Source organism: Macrotis lagotis, chromosome 7 (assembly GCF_037893015.1).
Source record: "Macrotis lagotis isolate mMagLag1 chromosome 7, bilby.v1.9.chrom.fasta, whole genome shotgun sequence".
Lineage (NCBI taxonomy): Eukaryota > Metazoa > Chordata > Mammalia > Peramelemorphia > Peramelidae > Macrotis > Macrotis lagotis.
Genome location: NC_133664.1, coordinates 197,874,997 through 197,896,747, shown reverse-complemented (window position 1 = coordinate 197,896,747; position 21,751 = coordinate 197,874,997). Strand labels below are relative to the sequence as shown.

At 37.3% G+C, this 21,751-nt stretch overlaps 1 protein-coding gene and 1 pseudogene across 1 annotated transcript in view; one reads left to right on the top strand and one right to left on the bottom strand.

Annotated features, from left to right (window-relative positions):
• A2M (alpha-2-macroglobulin) overlaps positions 1 to 21,751 on the bottom strand; it is a 260,412-nt gene that overhangs the window by 44,760 nt on the left and 193,901 nt on the right.
• On the top strand, positions 15,466 to 16,334 carry LOC141493570 (eukaryotic translation initiation factor 3 subunit J pseudogene; annotated as a pseudogene).

The following is a 21,751-nucleotide window of genomic DNA, read 5'->3' as shown; positions in this document are numbered from 1 at the left end:
AGTAAGATATTTTTGTTTACAGGTAAACAAAATACCCCTCCCCCCCATGAATATAGAAAGACTTGCTTGGGTGAAAGAAGTAAAGAGGAGAGAAAAAAATTAAAATAAAAAAATAATAGTAATAATTGTAGGTATGGCCAGGTGGTGCAATGGACGAAGCACCAGCCCTGGAGCCACGAGCACCCGAGTCCATATGCAGCCTCTTTTTTTTTATTAATTTATTTTTTTTTATTCTCATGTTATACAAATGTTTTTCTTTACATTAATAAAATATACTTGTTTACAAGTAAACAAAATACATCTCCCCCCATGAATATAGATAGACTTGCTTGGGCAAAAAAGTAAAGGGAAGAGAAAAAAATTAAAATTAAAAAAAATAATAGTAATTATTGTAGGTATGGCCAGGTGGCACAATGGACGAAGCACCAGCCCTGGAGCCACGAGCACCTGAGTCCACATCCAGCTTCGTAAACCCAATAATCACCCAGCCATGTGACATGCAAGCCACCCGATCCCCACTGCCCTGCAAAAACCAAAAAGAAGAAAAAAAAAGACCCAAAATAAAATAAAATAGTAATAATAGTAGGGTTGGGGGGTGGCAGACAGAGCATTGGCCCTTGAGCCAGGAGCACCTGGGTCCAAATCTGGCCCCAGACACCCAAAGATCACCCTGCTATGTGGCCCCAGGCAGGGCACCCAGCCCCACTTGCCCAGCACCCTCCCCCAAATAATAATAACAAAAAATGTGCTTCAGTCTTTGTTCCAACACCAACAACTCTGTCATGGGTGGATCACATTCTTTATGATAAGTCCATCACAAGAGTTACTTCCATATTTTTCCAACATTGCCATTGCTGATCGCAATTCCCTCCTTTCTTATTTCTCCACTACCATGTACTATATTTTCTCTCTCCTTTCACTCTGACTCTGCTGTAGGGTCGCTACATGGAGCAGCAGACAGATCCCTGGTCCTAGGGCCAAGAAGTCCTGAGGCCCCACCCCACCCCTTGGGCCCAGAATCCACCTGGCCCTATGGTCCTGGGCAGGCCTTCCAATCCCAGCCCCTTGCAAGAAGTAAAAAAGAAAATGTGTTATATCTGACCACTCTCCCCACCATGGTCCATCCTCTCCTCCTTTATTCACATTCCCACCCCTCCCCCCTGCTCCCCCCTCCTTCTTACTCCAGATGTCTATACCCCATTGAGTATATTTGCTGTTTCCTCTCCTAGCCATCCCTGATGAGAGCAAAGGTTCCCTCATTCCCCCTTGCCTCCCCCCTTCCATATCATTGCAATAGCTCATTGTAATAAAAAAAATCTTATTATGTGAAATATCTTGGACTATTCCCCCTCTCCTTTTTCTTTCTCCCATTCCATTTCCCTTTTTTTTTCTATTGACTCCAGTTTTACACCATATTTTATCTTCGAATTCAGCTTTCTCCTGTGCTTCAACTATAAAAGCTCCCTCTACCCGCTCTATTAACTGAGAAGGTTCATATGAATATTATCAGTATCATTTTTCTATACATGCAGTTCAGCCTCGTTAAGTCCCTCATATTTCCCCCCTCTCCTCCAATCTCCATGCTTCACCTGAGTGCTGTATCTGAAGATCAAACCTTTTGTTCAGCTCTGGCCATTCCAAAAGGAACATTTGAAATTCCCCTGGTTCATTGAAAGTCCTTCTTTTTCCCTGGAAGAAGACATTCAGCCTTGCTGGGTAGTTCATTCTTGGCTGTATTCTAAGCTCTTTTGCCTTCCAGTATATTGTATGCCAAGCCCTACGAGCTTCCAGTGTAGTTGCTGCTAAGTCCTGTGTGATCCTGACTGCAGCTCCACGATATTTGAACTGTGTCCTTCTGGCTGCTTGTAATATTTTCTCTTTGACTTGGGAGTTCTGGAACTTGGCTATAATATTCCTAGGGGTTGGTTTTTTGGGATCTCTTTCTCGGGGGGATTGGTGGATTCTCTCCATTTCTATTTTGCCCTCTTCTTCTAGAATATCAGGGCAATTTTCCTGTAGTAATTCTTTGAAAATGATGTCAAGGCTCTTTTCCTCATCATGACTTTCAGGTATTCCAATAACTTTTAAATTATCTTTCCTAAGTCTGTTTTCCATATCAGTTGTTTTTTCAATGAGATATTTCACATTTTCTTCTAATTTTTCATTTTTTTGGTTTTGAAGTATTGATTCCTGATTTCTGGTAAATTCATCAATCTCCCTGAATTCTATTCTTTGTCTGAAGGATTTGTTCTCCTCAGAGAGTTTTCTTATCTCTTTTTCTATCTGGCCAATTTTGCTTTTTAAAACATTCTTCTCCTCAATAACTTTTTGAACTGTTCCATCCATTTGACCTAACCTGGTTTTTAGCATGCTATTTTCTTCAGCTTTTTTTTTGGATTTCCTTGACTAAGCTGCTGACTTCATTTTCATGTTTTTCCTGCATCTCTCTCCTTTCTTTTCCCAGTTTTCCTTCCAACTCCCTCATTTGATTTTCAAAGTGTTTTTTGAGCTCTTGTCACAGCCTGAGCCCAATTTCTGTTTTTCTTGGAGTCTTTAGATGTAGGAGCTTGTGCTTCCTCATCTTCAGACTGAGTATTTTGATCCTTCTTGGGCTCATTTGCAAAATATTTCTCAATAGTCTTCCTCTTATTTCTCTGCTTGCTCATTTCCCCAGCCTGGTCCTGGTTTTGGGGTGCTTCCTGAGCTTTTGGGACACTCCCACAAGGGTCTCAGTGTGTGAGGCTCTGTCCTCCCTCCTGGTCTGTGAATGACCATAAGTGCCCCCCTCTGCCACAGGGCCGAGGTGGGGGGGGCCCTGTTATTCTATGGGGGGGCCTAGACTGGGATCAGTATCTGAATGTGGTCAGAGCCTCAGAGTCCTGTTCCAGAGACAGAGGACAGAGCTCAGCAGTCTCTCTTCACTCCCCTCTCTCAGCTCAATGGGCTCATGCCCTGGGGGCTCCTGCTTACTGGCTCCTCCTGCTTCTTTTTTGGGGTCTGGGCTGCTGAAAGACCAAGCTGCTGGCTGTGTGCCCTGAGGGCTGGGTTCCATGTGCTCTCTTAGGCAGAGGTCCCCCACTGTTCCCCCACTTTGTGCCCGGTGCTCCCCAGGGTGCAGCTCAGGAGACTCCCCCACTGATGTGAGCTGTGGCTCCTAGCACCCTGGGGGTGCTTTTGGGAGGCTGAAGTTCTTTCGCTCTGATGGGCCACCCCTCTGGCAGGCCACCCCTCCGACCCTGGGGAGCAGAGCCTTTCTGCTCTTTTCCAGGTTACCTTGAGTAGGAGAACTGCCTCACTGGGTCCCTTTGTGGGTTGTGTCTCTCGAAAGTTTAGTTAGAGTCCTTAGCTTATGAGTTTTATCAGAGAGCTCCTAAGACTGGATCCCTTTTTGTCGCCATCTTGGCTCTGCCCCCCATTGTAGAAGCTTTGACATGATTGATTTGCCATATATTGGTTTTGGCTCTACAAAATGTTAAACATGCACTTGCCTAAAAGATTATTTTATAGAGAACTCACAGAGGCAAGGACTCCTATGGTGATCAGAAAAAGTAATACAAGTACACTGACAAGGTTTTTCTTAAAAACTTTGGAATAGATTGTGCAGCATGGGAGACACTGGCACAGGAACCCCAGCCTGGCGTGCCCTCATCAAAGAGGGCATGCTCTATGAGCAAGTGAGAATGAAAGCAGCTCAAAGGAAATGAGATATGTATAAATTTTAGAATCCATCCCAAATGGTCATGTGGACTATTGGTACTAGACTTGTGGTAGAAGTTGCAAAGCTCACTTTGGTGTGATCAACCACAGTCAGACACACTATCACTTGACTCTAAAGTAGTGATATCTGTCAGGAGCCAGGGTCTCTAAGCTGTTTGACACAGTTGCGGCAAGAAGACTCAAGGCAGTCACACTGCCTGATGGAACAGCATTTCCTTCTTCAATATATATAGGGATTCCATATATACCCATATTTATAGGTCTATTATTGATTGCAAAACTTAGTCATCCTAATAGTGGAATGACTATAAAGGAAGGATTTCAGAGAAATTCCTTGAATAAAACAGATTGTGAACTCTGTCCAAATTTAACAGGACTGCCTCTCCCTGAGACATACAAAAGGCTTCAGCATTATGAAATCTTTGGAAGATACAGTACTGGGAGTTCCAGGGAGATGTCAGAATATATACAGGGAAACCAGATACAAGATGGGTCAGATAGAAGTCCAGGGAAATTAACAGTTTTGCCCCCCTTATCATACACAGGAATATATGATGAAGATGGTGGGAGAATAGTTAGTATAGGTAACCAATATGTGAATTCTAACAGCCTTAGTTTATTGGGAAAGAATAAAAAGTCATAGAAACCGTAGCATCTACCAACAAGGGCTGAAAGGAAAATTAGTTATTGAAGGAGTCAACAGACAGGTGGACAAATATAACTACCCTCGCTATAGGTTGTCAAGGGAGCATATTGAAAAACATTACATATGTGGTACAAAAACATAGAAGCATTCCATTAAACAAATTATATCAAAGATTATTATAAGGAAAGTTCTGTTTAATCAATAACTTTACTATGCAGCAACAAACTAGGCAACAGGCAGGTTGAGGTCATCACGGTCTGAACAGGGACAAGAAAATTAACTACATGATTGATAATCACACTTGTAACTACTACATGATCAAACTTGTAACCATATGAACTACATGATTAATGATGAAAATTGTATACTTTTGTAACCAAGGAAATGATTTTAGTTTACTTGTTTCACATGATTTTGAGACTATAAAAATAAATCTAAGCAGCTGACAGTCAGTCAACGTGCTCCTGCCTTTACCCACTTGTTGACTCAACTCATTTCGCCAACTCTATCCCTCCTGTCAGGTTCCAAGAACCCCTCGGAGGCTGGACCTGCAATGTCATTTTGGTTTTCTAAGAGAACAAAGGACAACAATAACCACCCTTGTATTTCTGTGCAGCAGCCTTATGCTAATTCTGTTTCACCTGAGGCTCATCTAATTTTTTTTACACTCTAAAGCAAGTGTGTCCAACTTGCAGTTTCTTTGGTGGGGGGAGGAGGGGAAGGGAAGGGGAAAGCATTCAAACAGGTCCCTGTAGTATTTCTTCTGTAGCTTTTCTTGGTGGAGTGGGTTGCATTGTATTCGTGAATAGGTACCATGGTCCAGAAGAGCTAAAAGATTGGACACCTGCTCTAAAATTAAACCAGCATTCAAAGAATGTTATGGACACAGAATTCTACAAATATTCTACAAATATGCAAATATACAAATTCTACAAATGTACAAATATACTCAATACCTGTTTCCAGATGAAGGTAAATTTCTTCTTGAGAAAGCTTCCCTTCTTTTAACTGTAATCTACATTTACTGTTCATAGATTTTTTAAATTAATTTAAATTTTTATTTATTTAAGGCAATGGGAACAGAGCTAGGCAATTATTAAGTGTCTGAGGTCGGATTTGAACTCAGGTGCTCCTGACTCCAGGGCCAGTGTGCAGTGTGCTATCCACTGTGTGACCTAGCTTCCCTGTTAACAAACATTTCAATGGACATAGATCTGAAAAGGTCCTTGGAAATCATCTGATTCAAGAGCTGAGGAAACTGAGTCCATAAAAGTGCTGTGACTTACCTAAGGTCATATAAATATTAAGTAACCGAATCAGTATTGAAATTTCCATTACAATGGAAAGTCAAGACTTCTACAACTATGCCATCATCTAGTAGATGATATGGAAAAGTCAAATCTTTTCATGATGCTAAGAATCAGGAGCAAGAAGAGACAATTGTTTGATATCACATCCAGAAGTTCTCTGAGGAAATTACTAGTCTAGTACCTTGTAATTTTTTCTTTTTCTTTTTGGTCTGGAAAATTCCTTGAGAAATTCCCTCCACTAATTCATATGAACTATTCCTTATTCTGGAGAGTGATGGGCCCTGAGAAAAATAACTTAGTTCTAGTCACAAAGCTGTTAAATATCTTACTGATTCCAAAGGTGCTCTTCTGCCCACTATCCCATCATGCTCCTTCCTTTTCAAAGAGTAGATACTTAATAAACATTTATTTTTAAATTGAAGCATTAGCTTCAGTAGCTCTGAGCCCCAAATTTATTTTGTTCTTTAAAGGCTGGAGTGTTAAGGTCTTATTATCTTAAAGTCTTTGTTTTTTGATACTCTATTTTTAGAGTCATTGTAATTTCTGTGCACCATGTGTATCCTATATTGTGTATACACCATTAACCTCTTGAAATACCTCAATGGCAGCAGCAATCCAGAATGACTAATTTGCTACTTTCTTGTTCAGAAGGACAATGTGTCTATAGTTATATAGATAGATAGGCAATGGGGTAAAGTGACTTGACCAAGGTCACACAGCTAGATAATTATTAAGTGCCTGAGGTTGCATTTGAACTCACATCCTCCTGACTCCAGGGCCAGTGCCACTGCTCCATCTACCTGCTGCAATGTGTCACTATATTAATGATCCAGCAAAGGAGTGAAAATATCTGCTAGTCCCACCAGGTGGCTCTCTTTTTGAGCCACCACACCTAGTAAGCCAAATCAAATGGCTCTTTGCTAAGAAACAGTTTAACCTCCCAAAAGGTTGCAACATTCACACTTGGTACATCCCCTGGGAATACCTAGACTATTTCCCATTCCCACCATGGCAGAACAATATTTCTTTCGCTAATGCTTGTCCTCCAGGATAGTAATTTATCTAGTAAATGATATGGAATATTGTCCAAAATGTAAAATCTGTAAAATGTATTATTTTGGAATAGTTCTTAACTTTTGTGTGTGTCATGAATTTCTATGTTAAAGCACATGTATCCCTTCTCAGAATCATGTTTTAAAATGTAGAAAATATGTAGAATTTACAAAGGAAATTAATTAGTAACTAATGAAATATAGATATTAGTTTTTTATGGACCAAATATTGTGGATCTATTTTAGATTTTCCTCTCTTAGGCAATAATTCCACCCCCCACGCACACATTCATAGGTCATAAGAGTCAAACGGAACTTCTTAGAGGAACAAATATCTTAGTTCTAAAAAATAGATCAACTGAAGTTTAACTTTTTATTTTTCTCCCTTTAAACTCCTCCAGGTTATTAGTGAAGAAATTCACATCTATGAGGATGGGATCAGAGTGACTATAGGGAGTGAAGATGCCTAACATGAACATAGTGTGGACTGGACAATACAAGTCATTTCAGTACTCATCCCACCAGCACATTAATGAATTGAGAATGATGGGAAGAAATCACTCTTATTTGGGCTTAGTTGGTTCTTAATGGATTCTGAGCTTCATAATGAAACTTACCTCCAGCCAGCTTCCATAATACTGACCAAAACTATGAGAAGGATTTTCGTAAGGGGAAGAAGCAAGTGTGATGGGTGAGGGAGCTGGTAAGGGTAGTGGACATCATTGTTGAGGAGCAAATCCATAGTTACTGTAATGGTGTCTCTTGTGAAGTTTTCTGAATGGTATGTCTTTCTATGTAGGGTGCCAATAAGCAACCAGGAGTCAGAGATCCCAATGCTACCTACCACTGGGACAGACAGACATCATCCAGACAGGTAGGAGGGATTGCTTTCTGGAAGTCCTGCAGATGTCCTGGGGCTCATTGTTTAAGCCAGTAGGAGAGTCTAACCTAAAACAGGTGTGAAGGGAAACCAGCTAAACAATGAGCCCCATTAGGACAGACAAAAGCTTCTGGCACAGGAAACTACTAAGACTTTGGATACTGACTTTTGGGAATGAGAATAGACTCCCTGGGAAGAACTAGGTGAATGGGGGGAAAAGAAACAGGTGCCGTTTTTAGGCAATATTCCCTTTAACCAGAGGTTGCTCTAATGGGATGTAGATCAGAAACTGGAAACAAATCTTAGGAACTATGATCTGGCAGTCATAATTTTCTCTAGGAGAGTAGTTACTAACTTGGATAGTTCCTTTGTCAAACTCAATGTATTCCTTAATTCTTACTCCTTTCTAGAACCCAAATCTCAATGCTTCCATTTCTTTCTACAACCAATCCAATTCTCCAACCAATTAATGATCCACAAGTCCCCCCTCCTCCCCTCACCCCCCCCCATGCACTACTCTTTCATCTTGTCCATTTCTATTAAGCAGTCAGTTCCCTTATTTAGATTATAGTTGCTTGGTTGTTTCAGCCACATTCAATTCTTCAGGACCCTGAATGGTTGCCACAGTCAATCTCATTAAATCTCTGGTGAATTTGTACCAGTGCATTTGCTCATTAGGCTGAAAAATTGGTCCTATGAAATCCAGTCTCTTCCTTACGCAGATAAAGGACTGTGAAAATAAGTACTTAGAACTAATGAAATGATGCTGTGCCCCAGGCTCCTCCAACAGGCCATCCACTTCTTTTAGAAAAGCAGGATAAAAGGAAAACAAAAATAAACTTAGCTTGGACCAGAAAAAAAGAGGCAGATATTCTAAACACCACACCTCCTTAGGACTCTGTCTCTTCCTTAGTAAAACAAGAGGTTAGAACAATAGATGGCTTCTATAGGATCTTACATATATTTATTATTCCCTGTGCCTAGGATTATTTAAAAGAACAGCTAAAAAAGAAATACTTTGTGAGTATAATGTTCACATCTGAGGATAGAGAAGTTTCCCCCTACAGATGGTATGGGTATTGTAACATTCACAAAGTCCTGAGTTCAAAAAAGGCAACAGGAAAGGAAGCAAATGCCCTAGTCTATAGAAGGTACAATTTGTTTCCTGTGCCAAGAAATATTTTTCAAATATTTCTGCTTGATGTAAAAAAAATTAGGCAGAAATTTGAATTTATTCTAATGTCAGAGTACTTTGAGACTCAGTATGGAGGAAGAAGCATGAATACTAAAGAACTGATTTGCTCCCCACATTCAGACCTATAAATCTGAGAGAGTTTAACCTGAGTTCATCTCATTCCCCTTTCCACTTCTTTTCCATGGTATCATCTAAATATTAAGCAATTACTTGAGCATAAAGTCATATTTGGAAATTTGAATAGAATGATGATAACTTGGCTGCCACTTCACAGTCAGAGACCTGGATTCTATAAAATCCATGCCAGATTCTAGAATGGTTTGGTAGTAGGAAAAACAGGCATCAAGTCTCTCCATTTGTTAGATACTTTTTGGTAGTTACAAAGAATATTGCAGTTAATTGGTAGAATTATGGGGCAACTCTTCAATGCCCTTGTCCTCGGTAACCTAAACTTTCAATAGTAATATATTTGATATTTATCAACAAGGACAGTAGAACTACCATATTTGGATTCTAACATCACAGTTTCAGATGTTCTTAAAGAGCAAGTTGAACTGGCACTAAAAAGAAAAAAAGATAGAAAAAAACAGCTAGAATGGAGCAAGGATATATTAAAAAAAATCCACTCTGGTCACAACACCATTTGAGAGTCTTGAGTGACAAAACTGTTAACATAATTGTGACAGAAATTGTTCCAAATACCAAACATATTGTGGACTGCCACCCCCTTAAATGATCCTTGTAGCATCACAATTTCAGTTATGTTCTTACATTCCCTCTCTTAAAATATTTACTCTAGATTACGTTGAATTGAACCACTCCCTAGACCCCTCTATCCTGAGATCTTGCCTAGTGAGGGAATCTCACTCAACTTGATCTAGAACTTTGATATCCTTGCCCTTTTCCATTGGAATTCATGACATGAAGGGCAAATAAGCCAGAATGAAGGCTTTCCTTGCCTGGATTGTCAAGTGCCACTGGGGTCTCAAGACCAGGCATTGCTACCTCAGACCTTCTCACCCCTCTCTCCTAAAATTATGAGAACTTTTTCATGACTCTTTTTGATTGGGAAATCCACTAGACATTTCCCTCAGGGTGGCAAGTTTACTGTGCTATCATTTCAATTAAAGACACCTGATTGCTCAACTCATGATTTTGATTTATTTCAGGACTTGACATGAGGGATTGACTCATAAGGTATGTAAAGAAGAGGAAGATAACAAAGGTAAAGACCACAAACCTTATTTACTTAAAAAAAAGAGGGAGCAGCTAGGTGGCACAATGATGGAGTACTGGCCCTGAAGTCAAGAGGGCCTGAGTTCATATCTGGCCTCAGACACTTATTAATTACCTAGTGGTGTGACCTTGGGCAAGTCACTTAATCCCATTTCCTTGCAAAACACACACACACACACACACACATACACAAAAAGAAACAATTACATTATGCCCACCTTCCCATCTCTACAGAATCTTTATAAAAACTCACTCTCACATGAAAAGAGAGCATTCAGGATGAGAGTAACAAGAGGAAAAAAAGCAGATTTTCCTATACAATATTTAAAAACAGAGCACATCTTTAGTTTTTTACAATTTACAATGAGATATAGAAAATGTTGTTTAGTCATTTTCAATAGTATATGATTCTTTATGACCCCATTTGGGTTTTTTTTAGGTTTTTGCAAGGCAAATGGGGTTAAGTGGTTTGCCCAAGGCCACACAGCTAAGTAATTATTAAGTGTCTGAGACTGGATTCAGGTACTCCTGACTCCAAGGCTGGTGCTCTATCCACTACCCCACCTAGCTGCCCCTCTTTAGCTCATTATAAAGATAAGAAAACTGAGGCAAACTGGGTGAAGTAACTTACCTAGGGTAAGACCAGATTTGAATTCAGAAACACAAGTCTTCCTGACTCTAAGTCTGGAAGTTTATCTACTACAGCACCCAGCTGCCTATTGATAATAGAAGATTTGAATTGTTTCTGCCTGTGAAAAAGTATTCAGTAAAGTAAAATACCACTTAAAGACTCTCTCTTAACAAATTTTCTCCTATCCATACATGCATCACAATTATTTAAGATTATTTGAATAACATAACAATAGAAATAACCCCTTTCAATGACTCCCCTGAATAAGAATATTTGGCAAAGCAAACAAAACAAAACAAAACAAGGAGATGTTAATTCACCAAAAGATGTTTGCTACTTTGATAGAGAGAATTCACTGCACAGTTGAGGAATTCTCTATGAGCAATGAGGCTCCTGTTTGCTATTGAGCTAATTTCACAATGTTCCAAAAGATTACAAAGGCTCCTGGAAGAGATCTATAATCCCTTAAGAGATTTTAGCTTGGCCATTCATACAGAAAAAGACTTGTTATTGTTCCTTCATTTTTTAAGAGGATCATGATATTGGGGATGACTAAATAGATTAAGACTTCTATTGCTCAAATTCTAGGAAGGCAACCAGTCCAGAGAGCTAGTCTACCAGTTATATTCGTGACAAACAGAACAAATGAACAGCGAGTTAAATCTAATGTTAAAAAGAAGATAGTTGCCTTCAGGAAACTGCAAAGCTCTTTAAATGACCCTAAACTTCACCTGGAAACAAAAGTCCATTTTTTAAATATCAACATTCTTCCAGGGTAGTTATATGTCTCTGAGACATGGAACACAACAATTTCAAAAGAAATAAAAATGATTATCACATAGAGAAGAACAATGGAGAGGCATAAGGGATATAACACCCAGTATATAATCAATGAGGAACTGCAAAGAAAAGAAATTTTAATATGTTTTCCAGGAAATATTTGATAGGAAGAGTAGATGAGCTAGTCACTCTGTGAAGGAAAAGGACAACCAGAGGACACCATGGGTATCCTTGAGAAGTCAAGAGAAATCAAGGAAAACCTTTAGCTTTTTGAATGAACTAGTGGGCAGATGGGCAGACATGGGTAGGCTGTGTTTTGCATTGTTAGAAGGAATATTCCCATTGGTGAGATCACAGATTTATTTAATAAAATGGTAGCTAATAATTATAGCTCATATTGATATGAGACTATTACAGGCACTATACTAAGCACTTTGATATTATTATCTCATTTAATCCTATAAATCTTTTATTATTATTTGATCGTATTATTATTTAATCCTATAAAAATCTTTTTTTCTTCACATGCAAAAGTAGTTTCCAACCATCATATTCTTAAGGTTTTGAATTTCACATTTTTCTTCCTCCTTCCCATTCCTCCTCCCTCCCCATGACAAATAGCAATCTAATATATCATAACAACTTTTCAAGATAGGTGCTTTTATTATTTTCATTTAATAGATGAGGATACAAGCAAAGGTTAAATGACTTGCCCAGGATCACATAGCTAATATCTAAAGTTACATTTGAACTCAGTGCTGTATCCAATGATTGAGTCATTTAGTTACTTCATCATCCCACTCCACTTAAAATAACTAACAAGATATTAAACCCTCATACCTTTATCACATAAGAAAACATTTATTGAATCAAAGTAATTTCTAATAGATATGGGGAAAAATCATATTTGGAAGTCGTGAAAGTCAATGAATGAAATAAAACAACATTATACATGAAATATATTGAGATTAGTTGAAGAGACTCAATTATGCTCTGTGGCACTTTTATAAAAATACAGGTTAGGGGTGGCTAGGTGGCACAGTGGATAGAGCACTGGGCCTTGGAGTCAGAAGTATATGAGTTCAAATCTGGTCTCAGACACTTAATAATTACCTAGCCATGTGGCCTTGGGCAAGCCACTTAACCCTGTTGCCTTGCAAAAAAATAAAAAAAAATACAGGTTAGTTTGGAACCAAAGCATTCAAGTATATAGCCAGTCCAATGATGAAAGCAGTTTCAGGAAAGGCTCTAAGAAGGAATCTCTTGGGGAATGGAAAGTAAGGAAGAGAGGAGAGAGCCCCAAGTTCCTTCCCTTCCCATGACCAGAGGATGACCTTGCTAACTTCAAAAATTTGGAAAATTTTAGACTTCCCCTGAGTAAACTAGCACTCTGAAACATCTGACAGTAGTGTCTGCATCCATAGTTGAGGGCAAACTAGACACAGCAAAGAAAGGCAGCTTCAATATTCTGCAAGGTTAACAGCAAAAAGATACATCCTGAATAAGAACAGTTTCACAAATATTGCTTTCATTTTAAACCTTTTCTTTTCTCACTTCTACCTTCTGACATTTTCAACTAATGTCACTGCATCCCTGGCTACCCTTTCCATCTCTGGGAGGACTTTCATTTATACATCTCAACTCATCAGTTGTAATAGGGACATCAGAATTCTCTTTGCTTCCCATTGCTATTTCCAGACTCTGTCAAGAGCCCTGCATTAGCTCCCCCACCATCATCCAACAACTCCTTTCAGATTAACACTCTTCAGATTTATCACTCAGGGTAGATGACTTTTCTAACTATAGTTCCCTTCTTTAAACTCCTATAACACATTCTGGCAAAAGCATTATTTTGACAACAAAGTAGCAATCCAACAACATGGCATTATATACTGTGTGTATGCTTTGTCTCTCCAAATGACTTGCCCAGGATCACACTGGTTTTGAACACTGACTTACCTAGCTGCCCAATGCAATGCTCTATCACAAGGGTGGGGAACTTTTTTTCTGCCAAGGTCCATTTGGATATTTATAACATCATTCCTGGGCTATATTTGGTCAAACATTTAACTAATCTACCTCTAAAAAAACTCTTAGTTTATTGAAATTCAATTCTTTCCCCCTCAGTTGTCTTGGCAATGCCAGACCAATACAGCCCACAGCTGAAGGTTACCTGCCCCTGGTCTATGACTTCTATATCGGTATCTTCCAAAACAGAATTCGAGGCCCATAATAGATAGTGAAGAAATAAATCAGAAAGCCTAGAATTTTCCAGTTATTTTAGACCATTTTCCATTTTACTAACAACACTTTTTAGGATAGTTCTCAATCTGCAACACCATTTTCTTACAATTCTATCACTTTCCGGAGGAAGGCAGAATTGCTAAATAGAATCCTACTCATTGGTACTAATGTGAGCAATAAGTAGCATAGGGTGCTTGTTCTTTTTCCCTGGCCATACAATTGATTCAAGGGCTCAATCTAAACAATTTGTAGAGAAGCTAGAAGTCAAAGAGCTGGATGAAAGTCAGATTGTGACTCCCTGTTTTTTCTGCCATATTTGATTTTCTCTATTGCCCCTCTGATCATTCTCATGCTCATTGTTTCTTGTTTAAAATTTTATCCTCTCAACTTTTATCCTCTCAACAGTAGATAGAAAAGATCATGGGAAGTAAAATGGATAATTATGACTTCATGTGATTAAACAAGGTTTTGCACAAATAAAATAAATGTAGCCAAACTAGAAGAAAAGCTGGAAACTGGGAAACATTTTTATCCCAAATTTCTCTGATAAAGACCTAATTTCTCAAACATAGGGAACTGATCCAAAATTATAAAAATAAGAGCCCTTCCCCATTGATAAATGGCTAAAGGATGTAAATAGGCAGGTTTTTTGTTTTTGTTTCTAGTTGGGTTTTTTTTTTTTGCAAGGCAGTGGGGTTAGGTGACCACCTAGTTGACCCTGATTATTAACTTTTTAACAGTTTCTCTTCTAACTGAATTAGTTCCTATAACAATTTTTTAAAAAATTTACATAGTCAAAATTGGTTCCTTTATATAAAGCTAGTTAATCATTATGTGTCTGAGGTCATATTTGAACTCAGGCCCTCCTGACTGCAGGACCAGAGCTATATCCACTGTGCCACCTTGCCACCCCCTAAATAGGCAGTTTTGAGAAGAAATTGAAGCCATCTAATGTCACATGAAAAATATTTAAAGTCACTATTGACAAATGAAATGTAAATTAAAAGAACTTTGAGGTACTGCCCCACAGTTATCATATTGGCTAATATGTTAGAAGAAGAAAATGATAAATATTAGAGGGATTTTGTGAGAAAATAAGAATACTAATGCTTTCTTGGTAGAGTTGTGAATTGAGCCAACCATTCTGGAGAACAATCTGGAACTGTTCTCAGCAGGGCATAAAACTGGGCCAGCTAAGTGGTGCAGTGAATAGAGCATCAGCCCCTTGAATCAGGAGGACCTGAGTTCAAATTCAGCCTCAGACACTTATTAATTACCTAGCTGTGTGACCTTGGGCAAGTCACTCAACTCCAGTGCTTTATCAAAAAACAAACAAAAGGTGTCCAAAACATGCATACTCTTTGTCCTAGCAATATACTACTAGGTCCGTATCCCAAAGAGATAAAAGAAAGGCAAAAGAACCTATATGTACAAAAGCATATTTAGTTCTTTTTGAGGTGGCACAGAATTGGAAATTGAAGGGATAGAATCAATTGGGGAATAACTGAATAAGTCCCAGCATATGATTGTGATAGCAGAACAATACAGCCCATGACTGAAAGTTCCCTGCCCCTGAGTTTACTTTTGAAATAATATTAGTATGGAATAACATCACATGCATATTATCAAATTGCTTGCCTTCTCAAGGTATCATGGAGAGGCAGGAGTGAGGGAATTTGGAACTTAAAATTTAAGAAAAAAAGTTAAAAATTTTTTAATGTTATTGGAAAATATTTAACAAAAGAAATAAGAAATAATTTTTTAAAATTCTATTCTCGCTCTTGCACTCACACTCGGGGACTCGGACTCCTGGGACATGGACACGTTCTCGGTGGAGGAGCCGGTGCGGAAGGCGGGGGGCAAGGCGGATGACGACGTCAAGGAAAACTGGGGTGATGATGATGATGATGAAGAAAAAAAAGAGGAGACAGAGGTAAAACCAGAAACAAAAATTTCAGAAAAGAAGAAAATAGCAGAGAAAATTAAAGAGAAAGAACGGCAATAGAAGAAAAGACAAGAAGAAATTAAGAAAAGGTTGGAAGAGCCTGAAGTATCTAAAGAGCTTACACCAGAGGAACAATTAGCAGATAAACTACGGCTAAGGAAATTACAAGAAGAGGAAGACCTTGAATTAGCAAAAGAAACCTTTAGTGTTAATAACACAGTCTGTGGTATAGATGCCATGAGCCCCCTCTTCAAGACATGACTTCACAGAGTTTGGCAAGTTACTAAAAGATAAAATTACACAGTATGAAAAATCTCTATATTATGCCAGTTTCTTGGAAGCATTAGTTCCAGATGTGTGTATTTCATTGGAAATTGATGACTTGAAAAAGATTACCAATTCATTGACAGTACTATGCAGTGAAAAACAGAAACAAGAAAAGCAAAGCAAAGCCAAAAAGAAGAAAGGGGTGGTTCCTGGAGGGGATTGAAAGCTACAATGAAAGATGATCTTGCAGACTATGGTGGCTCTGATGGAGGATACGTGCAAGACTTTGAAGACTTCATGTTTTCTGTCGCCCACAGTCCCTTCAACATGTAGCACAACTTCCTTTCCTTTCAGTTCTGCCAAATGCTACAATCAAAAGTTCAGTATCTTTGTGCTGGTTACTTCTTAACCCCCTGATTAGGTGCTAATGCAATGGGGAACTTGGTTCTTGTTGCCAAGGGGTTAAAATCAGGAAACTCGGTTGCTACTAAATCACAGTAAAAGAAATCCTAATAATGTTGTCATTGTTGCTATCTGGTTCCAGGGCAGCGGAGTCACTAAATTGGAAACAATAGTTTCAACATGACAAAACAATGTGTAGTATTTACCAGCACCATTCAATAATACAGCCTTAACTATACCTCCTTGAACTACTTCACATCTTGTCAACAAAAGCAGTTTACAACAAGCGCATGTGGGTGTGTGTGTGCACCTAGTATTAAAATTGCTTTGTCTTAAGGTAGGGCGTGAGGATTTTAAAAATACATTGCAAAGAGGATGGCTTATTTCAGAGTAAGGGAAGATACTGTGCCTCCATGGCCTAGTTTGACATTTTAAAAAATTAAATGACCAAAAACCACCAACCTTGAAGCCTAGAGGTATATTGTCTCCATTACTGCATTCGCCAAAATCCGTGGTATTTCGAGTGTATAAACAGTTTATATTTACCAGAATATTACTACTGATGCAGCTCTTGGGGGGGGGGGATTCTTGACCTGTTTTATTTGCCTAATTTAAAATGTCTGAGAAACAAATTCCTTTGTTCTCCTAGGCTGAAACAGAACAACTTTCACAGGGTTTTGGCATTTCCTTTCCTTTTCAAACATGCTTAGAAAACTGCAACAGTTACTATAGTATGGTAAATTGTTATGTTAACAATTATGACATCTGCAATGTTTTATAAAACAAGTAATTTAATAAAATCACTATTGTCAGGACTTCATTTTCTGTGTGAGCTATCAGGAAACACTTTAAGTGTCCTGATGCTGACTTGATTTTTCAACCTAAGCTTATTTACCTGTGATTGAAGAAACTATATCAAGTGGAGAACAGATTTCCCTTCTGTAGTTACAGAAGCCCAACAAAGATTTGTTTGCTGCTGCTTTGTGAGAGGAACTCAAGTTGTTAAAGGAGTCAAGCCATTAATATATGATAATGAAACACTAAAGTTATGGGGTACCTATTCATGAGACATTTTTGAGAATTTAAATGTTTAAATACTAGTCTCTATTATATTTGTAAGAAGAATTCTTTCACGGAGCCCTTAAATTTGAAGCTCTCAGCAGCTCTTAATTATGTATGTCTATGAACACTTAATAATTTCCACATTTTTTCTATTGCCATTGAAGCAAAGTGGTGATATTGAATTGAGTTTCATTGTTAATAGGTTTTATAAATTTCTGTAAATAAGGGATAGAACACAAAAGTTAGTCTTTTCTAGGTTTTTTAATGTTGGTTAGAAAGTATGTTTTCCATACTTGACTTGATTTCAGAATGTCCTAGGAAGAGGTCATACAGCCTTGAAACCTTTTGGCCATTTGATGAAGCCTATGGTTTTCTCAGAAAGGTTTTAAATATCTACAAAGGAAACTTGAAATAAATAGTTATTAAACAAAAAATAAATTCTATTCTCTCCTTTTCCCCTCTCTCTTATCCTCACTCTATCAATTACAGAAATAGGAAGGGTTTTGGTATTACCTCCATCTCATGCCTGAATATGAATTCCCTCTTGAATGTCTATTAGAAGTGTCATCTAGCCTTTGTTCAAAGATTTCTGGTGCTTAAGAATGAGGGATGTGACTGAAAAAAATTTGGTATAGGAATGTAATGGAATATTACTGTACCATAAGTAGAGATAATGAAGAATTCAGAGAAATTTGGGAAGCTTTTTGAAATGATGCAGAATGAAATAAGTAAAACCAGGAGAACAATTTACACAATGACCATAAAAATACACAGGAAAACAAGTCTGAAAAACTTCAGAATTCTTATCTATATAGAGTGATCAGCACTGATAATGAATTCCTCCAGCCTGATAGGAGAGAAATGAGGGATTGGAGTTGCAGATTGTGATGTATTTACTCATGGCCAATGTGTTGATTTGTTTTGAGTCAGTTTCTATAAGTCTTGTCAAGTTTCTCTGAATTTTCATATTTGTTATTTCTTGAGGTTCAATAATATTCCTTTACATTCCCATATCACAATTTTGCTCAACTAAATCCCAGGTGAATGCCACTCATTCCCCATTCCCTGTTCCCCATTCCTTTACCCCTTCTCCAATCATCTTGAGTGGGATAAAGTATGAGGTTTATTCAGTAAAATATTATAGATTGAATTTGGTTAACTATGTGCCCCTCCTCCTTTGACAAAGCAAACTTCTGGGATATTGTTGAAGAGTCAGCTGACTTCGCCTTATCTGTTGATGTCCAGAGAATCATTCAATTCCTAGGGCTAAAGGGATAATCTGGTTTTGGTTTGAATTTTATGCTCTTTTCCCTAGATTAGCTTGAGGTCTAGATTGTAAAACCACATTCCTCATTAACAAGGGTGGGTCAGTGGGGGGCAGGAATCCAGTTAGGATAAATGTGATTCTTGGGCCTTTTGCTTTTGCCTTGATCTCTCTGACTGATTGTGTGGCCCGTTCCTCAGAAACAAATAAAGCCTTCTCTTATTACCTTGAGAGATCTCTGAAATTTATTTAAGTGGCATTTGTCCCACACAATCTTTTTTTTTCCTTTGCTACTAATATTTTGAAATATATGACTTTTCCTTTCTGTCACTGACTTTCTTGGAGTTTGTATCTAGTAGAGTATAAAGTTCAATAATTTTTCTTAAATAAATTCAAAATGTTTTCCATAATAGGAAGATCAATTCAAAGCTCCACTGACAGCATATTAATGTATATATTATAAATATATATATATATATTTCCACAATCCTTCCAACATTGCTTATTTTCATCTTTTATTTTTTTTATATTTATTTTTTATATTTTTTTATATTTTTATATTTATTTTTTTATATTTATTTTCTGGGTATAAGGTAAAACTTCAGAATTGTTTTAATTGTCCTTTCTCTTATTGTTAATTATTTGGAGCATGTTTTCATATGATCAGTTATTTACATTTTTCCTTCTGAAGCTATTCACTTCCATGGACTACTTAATCTACTGAGAAATTATTCTTGGCTCTTTTATATTTGCATCATTTCCCTATTTACCTTGGATATCAGATATCTGATGTAAAGATTATTAACTTTTTTTTTTCCGTTTTTTACAAGGCAATGGGGTTAAGTGGCTTGCCCCAAGGCCACACAGCTAGGTAGTTATTAGGTGTCTGAGACCAGATTTGAATTTAGGTACTCCTGACTCCAGGGCTGGTGCTCTCTCCACTTCACCACCTAGCCACCCCCAATTATTAACTTTTTAACAGTTTCTCTTCCAACTGAATTGGTTCCTATAAAAGTTTTTTTAAAAATTGACATAGTCAAAATTGTTTCCTTTATATAAAAACCTTCCTTTGATTAAGCATTTTCTGCTCTCATAATTGTGAAAAATTCCTTCTTCTGATCTCCTTTTATTTGAAAATGTAGCTCCCTATATTTGTCAAATAGCTTTTTATATTTTATTGTTTATTTTGATGTAAGATTTTGATCAAAATCTAAGTTCTATTAAACTAATTTTCAGTTTTCCCAATGGGTTGTAGTTAAATGGAGAATAGTTTATTTTCTTTGCTTTGTTAAACACTGGGCTATATGATATTCATTTGCTTTTGATTCTTGTTTATCTGATCTGTTTCACTTATCTACTTCACTTATTTATAGTTTTTAATAGTTTGGATTATTTTTGCTTCAGAATATAATTTGAAATATGGAAATACAATACCACTTTCATTCTTAATGTGTTTTTTCATAATTTTGCATAAGATTCATAACCTTTTGTTTCTTCAGATAAATAATATTATTAACTTGTCTGGTTTTATCAACTTTAGTAATACCCTATTAGTCTGATTGGGATAGAATCATATCTGTTAATCTATTTAGATGATATCATTATATTTTTATTATGCTAATGCTGCCCAACCATATACAATGAATCATAAAAGATTTCATTGATGCTTTTTGTTTTTATAAGTTATTCCCAGATAAATTCATCCCCTACAAGCATTTCTTCTCTTATAATAAAATGTAAAGTTCTTCTATTTACTTTATCTCTAAGGACAAGATGGATCATTATGATTACAGAGCACTCAACTTTGTTTTATTGTTCTTTTCATGATAATTTCATTGTATTTTGTTTTCCTTGTTCTGCTTACTCATTTATTCAGTTTCTATGGAATTTTCTTAAATTTGTCATTTCTTATGACTCAATTATTTTTCATTATATTTATATACCACAATTTATTCAGTCATTTTCCTAGTTAATTAGCATCACTTTGTTTCTAGCAATTTGTAAACACAAGTGTTAGAATAAATACTTTGAGTATGTGAAATTTTTCTCTCCATCTTTTAGGTCTTTAGGGTTTTATGCTTAGCAGTGAGATTTCTGTTAATGGTTATGGAACACTCAACAGGTCCTAAGGAGTAGCCACTGGGTACACTATCTCTAAACTAAGTCAATTCTGGAACTCATTACAATCCACTCAGGAGAGCCCATGGTTAAAATTTCAATGGGAACATTTACAACTCAGAAATGTGAATATTACAAACTAAGACTTGATTTATTGCTTTGTTGGTGGCCAGTTAAAGGGTCAGTAAATTACAGCCCAAACTGGCAAACAGTCTGGTTTAACCTGGGAGTTAGGAATTATTTTTTTTTGCATATTTAAATACAATAAAATTTCATTTTAAAAATGTAAAAAATATATTCTCAGTTGGGCTTTATAAAAATGAGCAGCACCTCTGGACCTAAGAAAATGATGGACAATGGCAGCTAGGTGGTGCATAAGAAAAGAGTTTCAGCCCTGGTGTCAGTAGGACCGGATTTCAAATGTGGCCTCAGACCTTGATGTTTACTAGCTATGTGACCTTGGATAAGTCACTTAACTCTGGTTACCTTGCAAAAACTTCAAAGAAAATGATGGAGAAAATATTAATAATGCAAACTAAACTTAAAAATGTTTCCTGAGTATGAATTTTTGTTTGAGACTTGGTAGTTAAATATTTACAAGCACACTAACAATAGCCTGAGCCCTCTTATTATTATGTGCAGCAGGATAAGTATATAGAGATGACTATTCTTTCAAATATACAGTATGAATTTCCCTTCCTTGGTAGGATCCATTCACAGGGTAAAGTAAAAAATAGCATAATGCTTAACATTCTAAAAAGTCTTGATAGCCCTAGGTGTTGTGACTGTCTGCCTGACTTTCTAAATGGCTGTCATTTTTAGAAAAGGTGTGGGCTCACTGGGTGGGGGATGGTAAAGGGGGTCCGGAAGTTAACAACCAAAAAAAAACTAAAACTAAATGCTGATTTCTAGGGGGAATCTCTCCTCTACTATTTATTTAGAGGAAGTTCTCTGCACCAAGGAAGAGAACAGGAGGCAGCTGTAAAGATGAAAGGAAATGAG